The following is a 20,094-nucleotide window of genomic DNA, read 5'->3' as shown; positions in this document are numbered from 1 at the left end:
GGCTTGTAAATAGAGCTGCAGTGGACATTTTGGTACGTGACTCTTTTTTTTTTTTTTTTTGGTGGTACGCGGGCCTCTCACTGTTGTGGCCTCTCCCGTTGCGGAGCACAGGCTCTGGATGCGCAGGCTCAGCAGCCGTGGCTCACGGGCCCAGCCGCTCCGCGGCATGTGGGATCCTCCCAGACCGGGGCATGAACCCGTGTCCTGTACATCAGCAGGTGGACTCTCAACCACTGCGCCACCAGGGAAGCCCCATGACTCTTTTTGAATTATGGTTTTCTCAGGGTATATGCCCAGTAGTGGGATTGCTGGGTCATATGGTAGTTCTATTTTAGTTTTTGTAAGGAACCTCCATACTGTTCTCCATAGTGGCTGTATCAGTTTACATTCCCACCAACAGTGCAAGAGGGTTCCCTTTTCTCCACACTCTCTCCAGCATTTATTGTTTCTAGATTTTTTGATGATGGACATTCTGACTGGTGTGAGATGTTATCTCATTGTAGTTTTGATTTGCATTTCTCTAATGATTAATGATGTTGAGCATTCTTTCATGTGTTTTTTTGGCAATCTGTATATCTTCTTTGGAGAAATGTCTTTTTGGGTCTTCTGCCCATTTTTGGATTGGGTTCTTTGTTTTTTTAATATTGAGCTGCATGAGCTGCTTGTAAATTTTGGAGATTAATCCTTTGTCAGTTGCTTCATTTGCAAATATTTTCTCCCATTCTGAGGGTTGTCTTTTCATCTTGTTTATGGTTTCCTTTGCTGTGCAAAAGCTTTTAAGTTTCATTAGGTCCCATTTGTTTATTTTTGTTTTTATTTCCATTTCTCTCAGAGGTGGGTCAAAAAGGATCTTGCTGTGATTTATGTCATAGAGTGTTCTGCCTGTGTTTTCCTCTAAGAGTTTGATAGTTTCTAGCCTTACATTTAGGTCTTTAACCCATTTTGAGTTTATTTTTGTGTATGGTGTTAGGGAGTGTTCTCATTTCATTCTTTTACATGTAGCTGTCCAGTTTTCCCAGCACCACTTATTGAAGAGGCTATCTTTTCTCCAATGTATATTCTTGCCTCCTTTATCAAAGATAAGGTGACCATATGTGCGTGGGCTTTCTATCCTGTTCCACTGATCTCTTTTCTGTTTCTGTGCTGGTACCATACTGTCTCGATTACTGTAGCTTTGTAGTATAGTCTGAAGTCAGGGAGCCTGATTCCTCCAGCTCCGTTTTTCTTTCTCAAGATTGCTTTGGCTGTTCGGGGTCATTTGTGTTTCCATACAAACTGTGACATTTTTTGTTCTAGTTCTGTGAAAAAGGCCAGTGGTAGTTTGATAGGGATTGCATTGAATCTGTAGATTGCTTTGGGTAGTAGAGTCATTTTCACAATGTTGATTCTTCCAATCCAAGAACATGGTATATCTCTCCGTCTATTTGTATCATCTTTAATTTCTTTCATCAGTGTCTTATAATTTTCTACATACAGGTCTTTTGCCTCCATAGGTAGGTTTATTCCTAGGTATTTTATTCTTTTTGTTGCAGTGGTAAATGGGAGTGTTTTCTTAATTTCACTTTCAGATTTTTCATCATTAGTGTGTAGGAATGCAAGAGATTTCTGTGCATTAATTTTGTATCCTGCTACTTTACCAAATTCATTGATTAGCTCTAGTAGTTTTCTGTTAGCATCTTTAGGATTCTCTATGTACAGTATCATGTCATCTGCAAACAGTGACAGCTTTACCTCTTCTTTTCCAATTTGGATTCCTTTTATTTCTTTTTCTTCTCTGATTGCTGTGGCTAAAACTTCCAAAACTATGTTGAATAATAGTGGTGAGAGTGGGCAACCTTGTCTTCTTCCTGATCTTAGTAGAAATGGTTTCCGTTTTTCACCATTGAGAACCATGTTGGCTGTGGGTTTGTCATATATGGCCTTTATTGGGTTGAGGAAAGTTCCCTCTATCCCTACTTTCAGGAGGGTTTTTATCACAAATGGCTGTTGAATTTTGTCGAAAGCTTTCTCTGCATCTATTGAGATGATCATATGGTTTTTCTCCTTCTATTTGTTAATATGGTGTATCACGTTGATTGATTTGTGTATATTGAAGAAGCCTTGCATTCCTGGGGTAAACCCCACTTGATCATGGTGTATGATCCTTTTAATGTGCTGTTAGATTCTGTTTGCTTGTATCTTGTTGAGGATTTTTGCATCTATGTTCATCAGTGATATTGGCCTGTAGTTTTCTTTCTTTGTGACATCTTTGTCTGGTTTTGGTATCAGAGTGATGGTGGCCTTGTAGAATGAGTTTGTGAGTGTTCCTCCCTCTGCTATATTTTGGAAGAGTTTCAGAAGGATAGGTGTTAGCTCTTCTCTAAATGTTTGATAGAATTTGCCTGTGAAGCCATCTGGTCCTGGGCTTTTGTTTCTTGGAAGATTTTTAATCACATTTTCAATTTCAGTGCTCTTTCCTCCTGGTTCAGTCTCGGAAGGTTGTGCATTTCTAAGAATTTGTCCATTTCTTCTAGGTTGTCCATTTTATTGGCATATAGTGGCTTGTAGTAATCTCTCATAATCCTTTGTATTTCTGCGATGTCAGTTGTTACTTCTCCTTTTTCATTTCTAATTTTATTGATTTGAGTCTTCTCCCTTTTTTTCTTGATGAGTCTGGCTAATGGTTTATCCATTTTGTTTATCTTCTCAAAGAACCACCTTTTAGTTTTATTGATCTTTACTATCGTTTCCTTCATTTCTTTTTCATTTATTTCTGATCTGATCTTTATGATTTCCTTCCTTCTGCTAACTTTGGGGATTTTTAGTTCTTCTTTCTCTAATTGCTTTAGGTATAAGGTTAGGTTGTTTATTTGAGATTTTTCTTGTTTCTTGAGGTAGGATTGTATTGCTGAAAACTTCCCTCTTAGAACTGTTTTTGCTGCATCCCATAGGTTTTGGGTCGTCGTGTCTTCATTGTCATTTGTTTCTAGGTATTTTTTGATTTCCTCTTTGATTTCTTCAGTGATCTCTTGGTTATTAAGTAATGTGTTGTTTATCCTCCATGTGTTTGTATTTCTTACAGATTTTTTCCTGTAATTGATATCGAGTCTCATGGCGTTGTGGTCGGAAAAGATAGTTGATACGATTTCAATTTTCTTAAATTCACCAAGGGTTGATTTGTGACCCAAGATGTGATCTATCCTGGAGAATGTTCCATGAGCAGTTGAGAAGAATGTGTATTCTGTTGTTTTGGGGTGGAATGTCCTCTAAATATCAATTAAGTCCATCTTGTTTAATGTATCTTTCAAAGCTTGTGTTTCCTTATTTATTTTCATTTTGAACGATATGTCCATTGGTGAAAGTGGGGTGTTAAAGTCCCCTACTATGATTGTGTTACTGTCGATTTCCCCTTTTATGGCTGTTAGTATTTGCCTTATGTATTGAGGTGCTCCTATGTTGGGTGCATAAATATTTACAATTGTTATATCATCTTCTTGGATTGAGCCCTTGATCACTATGTAGTGTGCTTCTTTGTCTCCTTCATTCAGGCTTAGCACTTGAAGGGTCCTGACTTCATGCAGAGTTTAAATTACAACTCGCTGCCTTACATGGGCCTAAGGCTTCCTCTCCTAGTCTTAAAATCCAGTCCTCTTGGTTACTGAGATAGCACCAGCATAACCATAATCTTTTTTCCTGGTTTTCAGTTCCCTCTTTATTTGTGCTCCTTGGGAGGTACCCTTACCCTCTTGCAAAGTTAGCTCTGAATCTGAAAAAGTGTATGTTAGATTTTATCTAACACATCTAGGTGTTTTGAAGCGCAAACATTTTCACATTATCTAGTTTGTGATATTGCTGTAGAAATTCCCATACTTTTAGTTCCCTCCAGCCTGATGCTTCCTCTTTCCATTCTTTCCCCCTGTAATTCTTCTTCCGTGGCAGATTAAAATTCCCTGCCATTCCCAACTTGTTGATCATAGTTCCTTCACCTCTTTGTTTTAACCATAACTTGGCTGTTCTCCCAAAGATACTGCTACCCCTACAGCCAGCTTGAAATTGCTTTTTTTTCACCTAGTCTAGAAATCTAACTTACTGTCCTTTCAGGATTTCTAGTCTCTCAGAGTCATGCAATAACTATCCTTTAAAATATAGGCTATAACACAACATTTTAAATCAACTATACTCCAATAAAAATGTTAAAAATAGGGGGCTTCCCTGGTGGTGCAGTGGTTGAGAGTCCACCTGCCGATGCAGGGGACATGGGTTCATGCCCCGGTCTGGGAAGATCCCACATGCCACGGAGTGGCTAGGCCCGTGAGCCATGGCCGCTGAGCCTGCGTGTCCGGAGCCTGTGCTCCGCAACGGGAGAGGCCACAACTGTGAGAGGCCTGCGTACTGCAAGAAAAAAAAATTTTTTTTAATAAATAAAATATAGGCTATATTACTTTATACCCTTTCTGTACACTCTCCTTTATTTACTTAGGGCCTTGGCATGTGGGAAATTTCAGTGTTTCTGTGGATAACCCAGCCAACACCTATAACGGCCTCCTGCCTATCTCAAACTTGAGGAGCTATGTATAAATCTTACCCTATTATGGCCACCCACTCCCACAGACACACCTTGTTCTTTTTTTTTATAATAAATTTATTTATTTATTTATTTTTGGCTGCATTGGGTCTTCGTTGCTGTGCGCAGGCTTTCTCCAGTTATGGCGAGTGGGGGCTACTCTTCATTGCAGTGCATGGTCTCCTCATTGCAGTGGCTTCTCTTGTTGCGGAGCACAGGCTCTAGGCACATGGGCTTCAGTAGTTGTGGCTCACGGGCTCTAGAGTGCAAGCTCAGTAGTTGTGGCGCATGGGCTTAGCTGCTCCGCGGCGTGTGGGATCTTCCCGGACCAGGGCTCGAACCCATGTCCCCTGCACTGGCAGGCGGATTCTTAACCACTGTGCCACCAGGGAAGTCCCTACTCCTTGTTCTTTATCATGATCTTGAACTAGACTATTTTAGGACTCTTAAATCCTGATGTATAATCAACTCGCTACAGTCTTCTTCCCCTCCAACTCAATCACACTTTACACCTAGACATTATTCAAGCCTCTGATCTCTCCACACTTTCCTCCTAAGTCCATCACCTCCCCTGTATTGTTACTCTTCTCTTTCTTTCCAACACATACCCCATGGTGCAATACATACCCACATTCTTGGCAGCCTCTTGAACTTAGCTTCCTTATCTTTGTGTAGCATCTACTGTGGAAAGTCTCTACCTGAGATTAATCTAACCCTGAACACTCTCCATTTCTATACCTGAAAAAAGAAAGAAAGAAAGAGAGAAAAAAGGTAAATTGGTGCTATTGGTGCTTGGTGTCCAGCCTCACTGAAAACCCTTTTACAAATACTGGACCAGTGCCACCATAGAAGCCTTGAGTTGAAGATGGCAGAGCACATAATGGAAGGAGCCCAAGTACCTGCATTACCGCTTAGAGAAGAGCCATTTACTGAACATGTTGGGCTTTATCTGTGCAAGAAAGAAACTTCAACTGTGTTTGAGCCATCAAACATTTGGGGATTTGTTATAGCAGCTTCCATTGCCTTAACTAATGCAATGAGATACCATTTCGAAATTTTAATTTTCATCAGTAATAAGAGAAAATTTTTTTCAGGAGCAGTAATGTAAAATTTAATCCCTCTGTTTTAAAATACATCATCAATGATACAATTAAAAATAGCACATGCTTTGGAGACATTTCTCCAGAAAAGATACTCAGTGACCAATAAGCTCATGAAAAGGTGTTTGACAAAGTTTTGAAACTAAAGAGAGGTGGTTGTACAACATCATGAATACACTAAATTCCACTGAAGTATACAGTTTAAAATGGTTAATTGTATGTTATGTGAATTTCACCTCAGAAAAGAGAAAACTACCATGAAACTAAAAAGGAAAAAAAAAAAGTTAAGCCCCCTGTATTCCTCGTGACCAGAGATGACCACTGTTACCATTTTGTTGTGCTGAATTTCCTTCCAGACTTTTTTTTAATGTGTACTAAACACACTGATTTGTAAAACATGTTATTTTATTTAATAGACCATCCATCTTCAAGATTTAAAACGTAGCACACAATGGTGATGGAAATTGTCTGTATCTTGACTGTATCAGTGTTAATATCCTGGTGACGATATTGTATTATATGTCTGCAAAATATTATCTTTGGGGGTGGGAGCACTAAAATCAGTTTCATTAAAAAATATAAAATATGAAACATATTGGAAAATAACATTTTTCCATATTTTAAAATTTAATTTTTTGAATAGGTGATATAGTCACAAGGTTCAGAAAATTTTAAGTAAACAGAGTCATAATAAGTTTCGTCCTTATTTATCGTCTCTGCAATCCACCCTGCCTTATCCCCTATGGGGTCACTGTTTTTAGTGTCCTGTGTATCCTTCCATACTTTCTCTAGGCGTATACAAGTAAATTGGAATACAGATTTATATTCCCCATTAGTACAAAAGATAGCATAAAATCACAGTTTTGTACTTTTCTTTTTTCTTTCACAATGTATGTATATTGGGGAATTAGGGAGCTTTCCATATATGAACGCAGAGAAGTACCTCTCTCTGTCTCTCTCTTTCCACCTCCCTCTCTCTCTCTCTCTCCTGCTACATAGTATTCCAACGTATGGTTATACCATAATTTTTGCCCCAAATGTTGCCTATCACTAAGGCATTGGTTAATCAACTAATTAATTGCTTAATAAATAAATTATGGTACAGTTTGAAGGACCCTGGGAGAGAAGCCCGGGGGCAGAACACCTTCCCCCCGGAAGCAGTGGCAGGAGACATGGGGGCTGCCAGCAGAGGCTTGCCTAGAGGGTGAATAGGAGAGCCCACCAGGTAGAGAAACGCATGAGCCATCCTCCAAAAATAGTGAAGGTGACCCCACTGCTGGCAGGAACATATTGCTTCTAGAAGCAGTGAGAGTGACACTGAGGTTCTCTCCCAGCCCACACTTCTCGCTCAGGCTCGTGACTCAGCCCCCCTACTGCTCCCTTCCAATATTTCTGCATCAAAGCCTTCCCTTTAAGAATCAGAGGTTCCCACTGACTAAATCCTCCCTTTCTGAGGCCACCTTATCCACGCTTCAGTAGCCATAAGTTGATGACTCCCAAATGTACATCTCTAGTCCAGACTTCTCTTCTGAACTTCAGAGTTGCACATCCAGCTGCCTTCTTGCATCTCCACTTGGAGGTCTCAAAAGCACCACCAATTCTTCATTTCCAAGATATGACTCACGTTACATCTTCCCATATCTGGCCTTCTTCCAGTGTTCCTCCTCAGAGAATGGCATCTCCATCCAACTGCACAAGCTACAAACCTAAGACATTTTCAGTACCTCCTTTTCCTGCATTTCCCCGTATCCAGTCTGCCCAAATATCCTCTGGATGTGGCCCCTTCCATCTCCACCCTCATTCTAATACAAGTAACCACAGGTTACCACAATCTCTTAACTGGTACGTTGTAGCCAAAGTGTTTCTTTTTTCTTTTTTTTTTTTTTAACTTGAAATCTCATGTTGTCGCTTGCTTAAACCCTTTAGTAACTTTCCATTGCTTTTAAAATTGAACAGAATTCCTAGCATGGCTTTAAGGTCCTACATGGTCAGACCCTGCCTACTTTCCTCCATTCTTACCTTGCACCACACACCTGCCGGCTCTTGGGGCTTTCCTACTGCAAGGTCATGCTCCCTCCTGCCATAGGCCTTTTGCTCACACTTTTCCTTCTGTCTGTATCATTAACTTCTATTCAGTCTTTAAAGCACAACTCATAGAAGTCTTCTGCTGACCCTCTGCTTTGGTCAGCTTCCTTTTCTTCATTGCTCTGATCTCCTTTTGTTATATATTCCTTTGAGTGTTTCCAACATTTGGTCAACATCTGTCTCCTCCACTAGGCTGTAAGCAACCTGAGTCTAGGGACTGCCTGTTTTTGCTTATCATTGTCACACAGAAATTAAATTTTGAATAAATGAATGACTGCTCGTGGCATAGCAATGCATGGTGCCTCTTTACAACCCTTACCATCTCCTTGGAGACACAGCCCTATCTCTTGCTTCCTGGGGATGCTGCAGAGGAAGAAGCATCCACCAGCCAGGAGCTTGTGCTTTGGAGTCAGGGAGATCTGGGCCTGTCTTGGCGCTGCCATTTACCAGCTGTGGATTCTTGATCAAGTCCCTTTATCTCTCTGAACTTAAGTTTCCCAGTCTCTAAAAGAGGGTTACCACTTACATCATAAGGTTGTTGTTGTTGTTTTAGTCACACCCAGTACATTTAATATATATATTTTAAAGAATCATCTTGGGGACTTCCGTGGTGGTCCAGTGGTTAAGACTCCATGCTCCCAATGCCGAGGCCCGGGTTCAATCCCTGGTCAGGGAACTAAGATCCCACATACCACAACTAAGCCCGCGCGCCACAACCAGAGAAGCCCACGCACCGCGACGAAGAGCCCACACGCTGCCACAACAAGGACCCATTGCAGCCAAAATAAATAAATAAATAAATTTATTTATTTTTTAAAAAAGTCATTGTGGGGACAATTAGAAACTTGGAAAATGGACAATATATTAGATGATTCTTTTTTTTTTTTTTTTTGGCCACACCGCATGCATGCCGGATCTTAGTTGCTTGACCAGGGATCGAACCTGTGCCCCGTGCATTGGAAGCATGGAGTCTTAACCACTGAACCACCAGGGAAGTCTCTACAATGACTTTTTTTAGTGTTTCTTTTTTGAATCTAGGATCCAATCAAAGTTCACCCATTGCATTTAGATGTCATACCTCTTTAGTCTTCTTTAATTTAAAGCACTTCACCTTACTTTTTAAATCTTTTGTCTATCATGATATTGACACTTTTGAAGAGTCCACGCCCATTGTCTGGTAGAATGTCCTCTGTTCAGCATTTGCTGCCTCCTGTTTAGATTCAGGTGAGACATTTTTGGTGCGAGGACCACATCAACGAGGATGTGTACTTCCCCATACACTCCACCTGGGGCGTACAGTACCATTTTGTCCCAGGATTGGTGATGCTAAATTCAATCACTTGGTTAAGGTGGTGTTACCTAACAGAGCTGTGATGGGGGATTAAACGAAGGAATGTACCTAAGGGGTCTGGTCCATAAACCTTAGTTCTTCCCCATTCCCCTTCAGCCTTCACTTTGTGGCAGAGGCACAACATTCTTTTTTTTTTTTTTTTTTTAAGATTTTTTGATGTGGACCATTTTTAAAGTCTTTATTAAATTTGTTACAGTAATGCTTCTAGGGGCTTCCCTGGTGGCTCAGTGATTAAGAATCCACCTGCCAATGCAGGGGACATGGGTTCGAGCCCTGGTCCAGGAAGATCCCACATGCCGCGGAGCAGCTAAGCCCGTGCACCGCAACTACTGAGCCTGTGCTCTAGAGCCCACGAGCCACAACTACTGAGCCCATGAGCCACAACTACTGGAGCCTGCGTGCCTAGAGCCCGTGGTCTGCAGCAAGAGAAGCCACCACAGTGAGAAGCCCACGTACCGCAATGAAGAGTAACCCCTGCTCGCTGCAATTAGAGAAAGCCCTCGTGCAGCAATGAAGACCCAACACAGCCAAATAAATAAATAAATACATTCTTAAAAAAAATAATGCTTCTGTTTTAGGTTTTAGTTTCTTGGCCCTGAGGCATGTGGGATCTTAGCTCCCCGACCAGGGATAAAACCCACACCCCCTGCATTGGAAGGTGAAGTCTTAACCACTGGACCGCCAGGGAAGTCCCAAGATATGCAACATTCTTGACTACACTTTCTCACCACAAGTGCCTCTTGGTGGGACTGGTAGTTACCACTAATTTGAGACTACTTTTTTAAAAATTAATTAATTAATTTTTATTTATTTGGTTGCGCTGGGTCTTAGTTACACCACGTGGGCTCCTTAGTTGTGGCATGCAAACCCTTAGTTGCGGCATGCATGTGGGACCTAGTTCCCTGACCAGGAATCAAACCTGAGCCCCCTGCATTGGGAGTATAGAGTCTTACCCACTGGGCCACCAGGGAAGTCCCAAACTTGAGACTACTTTTTAAAAAAATATTTTGTTATGAAACTTTCAGGGGACTTCCCTGGTGGTCCATTGGTTAAGACTCCCAATGCAGAGGGCAAGGGTTCAATCCCTGGTCGGGGAACTAAGAGCCCTCGTGCCGCATGGTGTGACCGAAAAAAAAAAAAAGCAGTGTGAATAAAATACAATTTAAAAAAATTTTTATTATGAAACTTTCAAATATACACAAAAGTAGAGAGAGTAGTTTAATGAATCTCAATCTCAATGTATTCATCACCCAGTTCAAAACAATTATCACCATTTTACCAGTAAGCTTTGTAATTACTTTTGAGTTTTATCCTTTGAGCCTCTTCTTTTCTTTCCCTAATACACAGGTCTTTGAATTCTACAGGAGACATTTGGGAAAACTTTTCACTTATGAATTTTCCTTGTTCCACTGGTCCAGCTTGCAGGTAAGAGCTAATGATAAATGCATGCTGCTGGAGATAGTAGGCACTGGTTCAGCATGTCCAGAAGTGCTGCGGCACTTCTCAGACTGCACACCAGTCACCTGGGGGTCAGGTGAAATTACAAATTCTAACTACATAGCTCTGGAACGGGGTCTGAAATTCTGCATTTCCAAACAGACTTCTAGGTAATGCCAGTGGTACTGGCCTGAGAAAATGCTTTGAGCAGGGAAGTGTTCTTAGAAGGTAAAATCTTGATATTTTGGGTACAGACGATAAGAAACATCTGATAAGAAAGAAAGAAGCTAAGTAATGCCTGAGGTTCCTTCCAGCACTTAAATTCTTTGAGTCTTTGTTCCTAACCTCTAGCAATTGCAGAAGTAACTAAGCACAATGACTCCACTCGTACTTCTAGGAAGAAGCAAGCTTGAATTAAAGACTTGAAACCCCTGCATAAAATTGCAGTAGGTTTGTTCCAGTTCCTCCTATATAATCAACAATCCTAGTGTCGAGTTCGAGGCAATGGAAGCACTGCCCAGACTGTCACACAGATTTTTCCTTACCTTTTCAAATATTTGTTTCTGTAGGCAGGCAGATGTATAGTTAAAGCACAGATGAACCAGTCTGTGGAGGTGTGACCCAAGAATTTTTAAATTCTCCAAGCACCCAGATGACAGTTCGTTATAGTCCCGAGAAATGAGAGGAGTGGTTAGAAAGTTCCAAAATATTTGCTCATGCTTTCACCTCAGATTATCATGTTGGTGTGGAATTTGGTCAATCAGCCACCACATATTAAGCATCTACTATGTGGACAAACAAGACAGAAACATCCTAGTGGTAGAGGAGACAGAAAATAAACATGCAAACAAATAACTAAGACAATTTCAGATACTGAGGCGTGTTCTAAAGAATTGAAACAGACCCTGCTTTTCCTTGTTTCAGGCTTTACCTCCTTTTTTTTTCTTTCTCCTTTCCTTTCCTCTTTTCCCCCTTTCTGTCAGTCCTTCCCATGAACTGAATTAGCATTAGATGATTGAGAAGGCTTACAAAGATAGCTCTCAAAAGAACCCTTTCAACTGCTACCAAAATAAGACTACACCAGCAATTACAAGAAAGAGGCATGAATATCCCAATATATCCCACCCTTTTAAACTGCAGTGTTTTGCAGCAGTTACAGATAAAGAAAATTGCAGCTTGGGACAATACCATAACCATATACCCCTTTCTGCTCTTGCCTTATAAAAACTCCAATTCTGCTTCAGCTCAGGGAGTTAGCTAACTTTGAGGTGCTACCTGACATGCATCAGCTGAATATCTGAATTACTTTATTTTTTGTTCCTTGAAAGAATATAAAAGAGACCATTTTAAGGGGGAGAGACTGCTTTAGTTGGGATGGTCAGGAAAAATGTTTCTGAGGAGGATTCATTTGAATCGAGAGTAAATAATAATAAGATCAGCTTGAGATGATTTGGGGTAGAATGTTCTAAGCAGGAACCACACATACAAAGTCCAGGAAATCTGGTAGAAAGTGGAGAACATGGATGCAGGTGAGTGAATGGGGAGAGAAGGGCCACGTGGGTTGGAAACCCCTGGAGGTTTCTGTTTTGTTTGTTTTAACAGCTTTATTAAGACATAATTCAGAGAATTCCCTGGCGGTCCAGTGGTTGGGACTCCGCACTTTCACTGCCAAGGGTCCAGGTTCAATCCCTGGTCAGGGAACTAGGATCCCGCAAGCTGCACAGCGAAAAAAAAAAGACATAATTCATATACGATTCACCCATTTAAAGTGTACAGTTCAACGATTTTTAATATGTTCACAGAATTGTGCAACCATCACCACCATCAAGTTTAGAACATTTTCATCACCCCCAAAAGAAATCCCATAGCCATTAATATTCACTTTCTACCTTCACACCCCGCTCTCACCCCCAGCCCTAGGCAACTACTAATATATTTTCTGTCTGTATGAATATGCCTATTCTGGCCATTTCATGTAAATGGAATAATACAATATATAGTCTTCTGTGACTGACTTTTTTCACTTAGCATAATGTTTGCAAGGTTCATCCATGTTGTAGCATGTGTCAGTACTTCATTCCTCTTTACGCAGAGTAGTATTGCACTGTATAAATATGCTACGTGTGTTTATCCAGTCATTCAGTTGATGAACATTTGGGTTGTTTCCACTTTTTGGCTATTATGAATAATGTTGCTATGAACATTCACATACAAGATTTTGTATGCAAGTGTGGGTAAATGGTTGTATTTCTCTTGGGCACATATCTAGGAGTGAGATTGCTATTTCATATGGTGACTCTATGTTTAACCTTTTGAGGAACTGCCGAACATTTATTATCTTTTTATTTCAGCAATCTTAGTGGGTATCTCATTGTGTCTTTTTATGTACTGTTTTTTTTACAGTTCTATTAAGATATAATTGACATACAGCACTGTATAGTTTTTATTTAAATTGAAGTATAGTTGATTTACAGTGTTGTGTTAGTTTCACGTGTACAGCAAAGTGATTCAGTTACACATATATACATTTAAATTAGGTTATTTATCTTTTTATTGTTGAAGTGTAACAGTTCTTCATATATTCCAGATACAAGTTCCTTATCAGATATATGATTTGCACATATTTTCTCCCATTCTGCAGGTTGTCTTTTCACTTTCTTGATGGTATCCTTTGAAACACAAAAGTTTTTAATTTTAATTAAGTTCGACATCTCTTTTTTTCTTTAGTTGCATGTGCTTTTAATGTCATACCCTAGAAACCACTGCCTAACCAAGAGTCATGAAGACTTACTTCTATGTTTTCTTCTCAGAGTTTTATAGTCTTAGCTCTTACATAAGAGGCTTATGATAATAGATCATAGTTAATTTTTGTATATGGTGTGAGGTAGAGGTCCAACTTCATTCTTTTACATATGGATATCAAATTGTCCTAGCACCATTTGTTGAAAAAACTATTCTTTCCTGGTGGCACAGTGGTTAAGGATCCACCTGCCAGTGCAGGGGACGTGGGTTCGAGCTCTGGTCCAGGAAGATCCCACATGCCGCAGAGCAACCAAGCCCATGCGCCACAACTACTGAGCCTGTGCTCTAGAGCCTGCAAGCCACAACTACTGAAGCCCGCCTAGAGCCCGTGCCCTGCAACAAGAGAAGCCACCGCAGTGAGAAGCACATGCACCGCAACAAAGAGTAGCCCCTGCTTGCCGCAACTAGAGGAAGCCCACACACAGCGTCGAAGACCCAACGCAGCCAAAAATAAATAAATAAAAATAAGTAACTTTATTAAAAAACAAAAAGAAAAACACTATTCTTTCTTCATTGAGTCGTCTTGGCACCCTTTCAAAGATCATTTGACCATTTATGCGTGGATTGATTGATCTATTCCATTGATCTATTTGTCTGCCTTCATACTACTACTACATTGTCTTTTTTTTAAAATAAATTTATTTATTTATTTTTCTGCTGCATTGGGTCTTCGACGCTGTGCACGGGCTTTCTCTAATTGCGGTGAGCAGGGGCTACTCTTTGTTGCGGTGCATGTGCTTCTCACTGCGGTGGCTTCTCTTTGTTGCAGAGCACAGGCTCTAGGCACACGGGCTGCAGTAGTTGTGGCTCATGGGCTCTAGAGCACAGGCTCAGTAGTTGTGATGCACGGGCTTATTTGCTCTGTGGCACGTGGGATCTTCCTGGACCAGGGCTTGAACCCGTGTCCCCTGCATTGGCAGGCGGATTCTTAACCACTGCGCCACCAGGGAAGTCCCCACATTGTCTTAATTTCTGTAGCTCTGTAGTAAATTTTGAAATCAGAACTTTGTTTTTTCCCACAGTATTTTAGTATCAGCTTGTCAGTTTCTGCAAAAAAAGCCACCTGGGATTTTGATAGGGATTACATTGAATCTGTAGATCAGCTTTTAACAGTATTAAGTCTTCTTATCTATGAACATAGGATATTTTTCCATTTATTTAGATCTTTTTATTTCAACAGTTTTTTATACTTTTCAATATACAGGTTTTACACTTCTTTTGTTAAATTTATTACTAAGTACTTTATTTTTGATGCTATTGTAAATTAAATTGTTCTTTGAATTTCATTTTTAGATTGTTTGCTAGTATGTAGAAGTAGAACTGGTGTTTGTTTATTCATCTTGTATCTTGCAACCTTGCCAAGCTCCTTTATTAGTTCTAATATTTTTTTAGTGGATTCCTTAGGATTTTCTATATATAAGATAATGTTATCTGTAAATAAAGATCATTTTACTTCTTCCTTTTCGATTTGTATGCCATTTCTTTCTTGCTCAATTGCCCTGGATAGAATCTCCAGTATATTATTGAATAAAAGGGTGAGAATGGACATCCTTGTCTTGTTCCTGGTCTTGTGGGGGGAAGTATTCATTTCTTCACCATTATGATATTAGCTGTGGGTTTTTTATAGATGTTTTTTGTTTCAATTAAGGAAGTTCCCTTCTGTTCTTAGGTTACTGAGTATTTTTAATCATGAAACGTTTTTGGATTTTTGTCAAATGCTTTTTTTTTTCTTGCACCTATTGAGATGATCAAATGGTTTTTGTCCTTTATTCTATTAATGTGGTGCATTAAATTAATTGATTTTCCAATGTAAAATCAACCTTGCATTCCTGAGATAATTCCCACTTAGTTATGGTGTATAATTCTCTTTATATACTACTGCATTCAGTTGACTAGTATTTATTGAGGCTTTTGCGTCCATATTCATAAGAGATATTGGTATGTAGGGTTTTTTGGTAACATGTCTTTCTGGTTTTTGTATCAGAGTAAACTGGCTTCATAGAACAAATTGAGAAGTGTTTCCTCCTCTCCTATATTTTGGAAGAGTTTGAGAGGATTCATATTAATTCTTTAAATGTTTCGTGAAATTCACCAGTAAAGTCATCTGGGCTTGGGATTTTCTTTGGGGGAAGTTTTAAATTACTAATCCAATCTCTTTACTTGTTATAGGCCTTTCCAGACTTTCTGATTCTTCTTTAGTTGATTCTGGTAGTTTGTGTCTTCCTAGGACTTTGTCCATTTCGTCTGTTATATAATTCATTGGCATATGTTTCTTCATGGTATTCTCTTATAATTCTTTTTTTTCCTGTAAGGTCAGTAGTGATGTCCCCTCTTTCATTTCTGATTTTAGTGATTTTAGTCTTCTCTCTTCTTGGTCAGTCTAGCTAAAAGTTTGTCAATTTTGTTGATCTTTTCAAAGAATGAAATTAGGTTTTATTTTTTTCTTTTCTTTTTTTTCCCCTCCTGTTCTCTATTTCGATAATTTCCACTCTAATTTTTATTGTTTTCTTCTTTCTGCTTGCTCTGGGTTTTGTTTGCCTTTTTTCCCCCCTGTTACTTAAGGTGGAAATTTAGTTTATTGATTTGAGATCTTTCTTTCTTTTTTTTTTTTTTTAACATTGGTATTTCTAGCTGAAAATTTCCCTCTGAGCACTGTTTTAGCTCCATCCTATAAGTTTTGGTATTTTGTGTCTTCATTTTTATTTTATTTTTTTATTTTTTAAACATTTTATAACTCCCTTATTGATATTCTCTGTTGGATGAGATGTTGTCAACATACCTTCCTTTAATTCCTTAAATGTGGTGTCCTTTAGTTCTTTGAACATATTTACAATAGGGGCTTTGAAGTTTTTGTTAAGTTCAACATCTAAGCCCCCACCAAAGCAGTTTCTGTTGCCTACTTTTTTTTTAACTTCTTGTCATGGGTCACATTTTCCTATTTCTTTGCATGTCTCATAATTTTTTTGTTGGAAATGGAACATTGCTACAATAATATATTGTAGCAACTCTGGATTTTGATCCCTCTCTCACCTGGGGCTTGTTTTCTTATTTATCTCTTCAGTGACTTGCCTGGACTAGTTCACAGAAATATATCAATATTTTCTCCACAGTGTGTAGTCTCTGATCTTGCTCCTCGAAGAGTGAAGCTTTGACTATGTACACAGTCTTCTGACCACCAGGGATTATTGTAGTTTTAGCAGTGCTCTCTTTCCTTGGTCTCCCTGTTAAGCTGCTAGGTGATCTGACTTTACTGTAACACTCACAGCCTTTAGCCTCCAGTGATTGCTAGCTGACTGCTCTGTTGTTTCTGGCAAAGTCTGGGGCATAAATTGTTCCACAGTATGATCCAGCTAAAGTCAGACCCCTTTGTGGGGGCAGTCTTTGAGGCTTGCTCTGAGCTCAGAAAGGCCCTTCTTATCTGTCTCTTTCCCTGGTTTACTCTCTTAAACTTCTAGCTGGGCTACTATTTTGTTTGTTGCTGCTAGTTTAATGGAGCTAAGAGCCTCCTCTTAACTGTTTACCACCAAAATCTCCATTGTTTTTGACAATGCCCTTATGCATGAACTTCCCCACATTGTCTTCCCAATAAAGTATGTCCTCTTAGGGAGAGCTACTGAGCTCTCTGTTCTTTTTTTTTTTTTAATTTTTATTTATTTATTTTTGGCTGCATTGTGTCTTTGTTACTGCGTGTGGGCTTTCTCTAGTTGTGGCGAGTGGGGGCTACTCTTTGTTGTGGTGCGCAGGCTTCTCATTGCAGTGGCTTCTCTTGTTGTGGAGCACGGGCTCTAGGCACGTGGGCTCAGTAGTTGTGGCTCGCGGGCTCTAGAGTGCAGGCTCAGCAGCTGTGGCACACAGGCTTAGTTGCTCCGCGGCATGTGGGATCTTCCCGGACCAGGGATTGAACCCGTGTCCCCTGCACTGACAGGCGGATTCTTAACCACTGCGCCACCAGAGAAGTGTCTGAGCTCTCTGTTCTTATGGCCTCCCTCTCCCCCACCCTCCAACAGAATGCCTGTACTACTGCATTAGAGTAGGGCAGGGGCAGGGACTGTGGTCCACTTCTTCTGAAGTGATAAACCTGGGTTGCTCCACGAGTGGGGCATTGGATGTGGATGGCAGCCCCTAGTCTTTTGGGCTTGCCCTCCTGGCATAGAATCTATGAGTGAGCTGGGGTGAGGGCAATTGGGACCCAATATTCTCAGCTTTCTGTGCCTAGGTAAAGCTTCTACCCTATGAGTGGGACCTGGGATTTGGAAGGGAATCCCAGTCCAGGCCACTGCCAGAAAAAGGGATGACATGCTGGCCACTTGCCCTTCCTTGGGTGAAACCATAGTCCTAGACTAGGAGCTGAATGGAAAGGGAGTCCTGTCTTCTTTGACCTCCCTGCTTGAAGTAGAACTTATGTCACAGTGAGCTGGGAGGAGACAGAATCAGACAGTGGCTCAAATACCATAGACTCTTACTGTTCTTATCAAGATTTACTAAACTTTCTTGAATAAATGTTTCTCCATTTTCTGTATACTCTTAGGACAATACCCAGAGATTTTAAATGGTTGGTTTTTAAATAATAATTTGCACTAGTTAAATGTTTCAGTGGGGAGATGAGCTTCTCACCCTGCCATTCCAGAAGTGTGGTCACCTTAGGGGTTTTATTTCCCCATCACTTTTTTTTCTTTCTTTTTTTTGCGGTCGGTACGCGGGCCTCTCACTGTTGTGGCCTCTCCCGTTGCGGAGCACAGGCTCCGGACGCGCAGGCTCAGTGGCCATGGGTCACGGGCCCAGCCGCTCCGCAGCACGTGGGATCTTCCCGGACCGAGGCACGAACCCGTGTCCCCTGCATCAGCAGGCGGACTCTCAACCACTGCCCCACCAGGGAAGCCCCCCATCACTTTTTAGTATGAAAAATTCTAAACAGCAAAGTTGGAAGAATTTCACAGTGAATACCCATATTCTCCTTACTAAGATTCTACCATTAACATTTTGTTATAATTGTTGTATCATATCTGTCCATTTATCTATCATTCACTCTGATGTATTTTTGGATGCAATGCAAAGTAAGTTACAGACATCAGTAACTTCTAAATTCTCTCGCATGTGTATCATTAACTAGAATTCAATATTTGTTTGCAGTTTTTTTTTCTTTTGAGGTAAATTTTGCATACAATGAAGTACATAAATCTTAAGTGTACGGTCATTGAGTTTTGATAGATTTATGCACCTGTGCCACCCAAACTCCCGTCAGGATATGAAACATTTCTATCACCCAACAAAGTTCCCTCATATCTCTTCCCCGTCAATCACCATCACCTCCCTGCCCTCAGAGGCAACCACTGTTATTATTTTTTTCTACTGTATATTAGTTTTTTCCTGGTCTACAACTGTACATATTAAGAAATCATATAGTATGAACTCTTCCATGTAGAACTTCTTTCACTTAGCCTAATGCTTTTGCGAGGCATCCATGTTGCATGTATCAACTATTCAATATTATTACTGAATAGTATTGCATGTTATGAATTTACCAACTTATTTATCCATTCTCCTTTTTACAGTCACCTGGGCTATAATTTACTGGAGGACTTTAGGCGGAGAATTGGCATCTAATTTACCCTTTAGATAGGTCATTCTGGTTAGTAAATGGGAGGTGAACTATGAGGGCAGGGCAAGAAGAGGTCTGTTAGGAGGTTCCTGCAGCAGTTCAGGTGAGATTTGAGGTTGGTTTGGATGAACATTGTAGCAGTGCAGATGTTGAGTGGAGATGGTCTGATTCAGGGTACATTTTGGAAGTCAAGCTAACAGGATTTGCTGATGGACAGGATTGTGGAAAGTGAAAGAAAAGAAAGAATCAAAGGTGACTCTATGCCCCCAAGACATTCCTTAAACAAAATGTTGCCATTATGAGGGTGGAGAGGCAATAAAAAAACAAGCCATAAACTTTCTGCTTGGAGATTTGGCTAAGAAACAGTTGGAAGGCGATCACTAAGCAAGTATTTGCCACCTGCTTCCAGATGGTAGTTGGTTAGTTCATACACCCTGTGAACACATGCAGGTCTTTAGACAACCAGCATAATTTGCAGCTTCTCTTGCTATGATAATATGTATCACTATTAGAAATACAATTCAACTTAATTTTTGAATCTCTGCTTTATCCACCCTCCCACCTGTCACCCCACTTGACCTAGCACTTCAGAGCTGTTGGCTTTAAGATTCAACTTCCCTTATTTCACTCAGACAGGAAACTCTTAAATGTTGGTTATTTCTTATCTGAATCTTTAAATATGTCACTGTGTTTCTGTGATTGGCCTTTTAAAAAAAAAAAGTCACATAAAGACTGATCCCTTTACATAAAATGAGGCTGAGATCAAGCTTTCATTTATTAAACAAATATTTATCGTGTGCCTACTAGATGCTAGGAACTGTGCTAAGCATTGGTTATACCACAGTGAATAAGAGACTCTGCTCTCAAAGAGCTCAAAGAACACATAAATTGGGCAGTTTTTTGTTTTTTAACATCTTTATTGGAGTATAATTGCTTTACAATGGTGTGTCAGTTTCTGCTTTATAACAAAGTGAATCAGTTATACATATACATATATTCCCATATCTCTTCCTTCTTGTGTCTCCCTCCCTCCCTCCCACCCTCCCTATCCCACCCCTCTAGGTGGTCACAAAGCACCGAGCTGATCTCCCTGTGCTATGCGGCTGCTTAAATTGGGCAGTTTTATTACAATGTGATAAATGCTATAATAGAAAGCATGTAAAAGTGGCATTCAACA

General features: G+C 40.2%; 1 long non-coding RNA gene across 1 annotated transcript in view; it reads left to right on the top strand.

The window, feature by feature from the left end:
* The window catches only part of LOC309795669, a 28,126-nt gene that overhangs the window by 6,908 nt on the left and 1,124 nt on the right, over nt 1-20,094 (top strand). The window contains exon 3 of the long non-coding RNA XR_014292310.1: nt 10,427-10,504. This is a non-coding gene — a long non-coding RNA (uncharacterized lncRNA). The remainder of the gene's footprint in view (nt 1-10,426; nt 10,505-20,094) is intronic.

This window comes from Mesoplodon mirus (assembly GCF_964341445.2).
Source record: "Mesoplodon mirus genome assembly, chromosome: 19".
NCBI lineage: Eukaryota > Metazoa > Chordata > Mammalia > Artiodactyla > Ziphiidae > Mesoplodon > Mesoplodon mirus.
The sequence above is the reverse complement of the archived record's forward strand: the minus strand, read 5'-3'. Positions and strand labels throughout refer to the sequence as shown.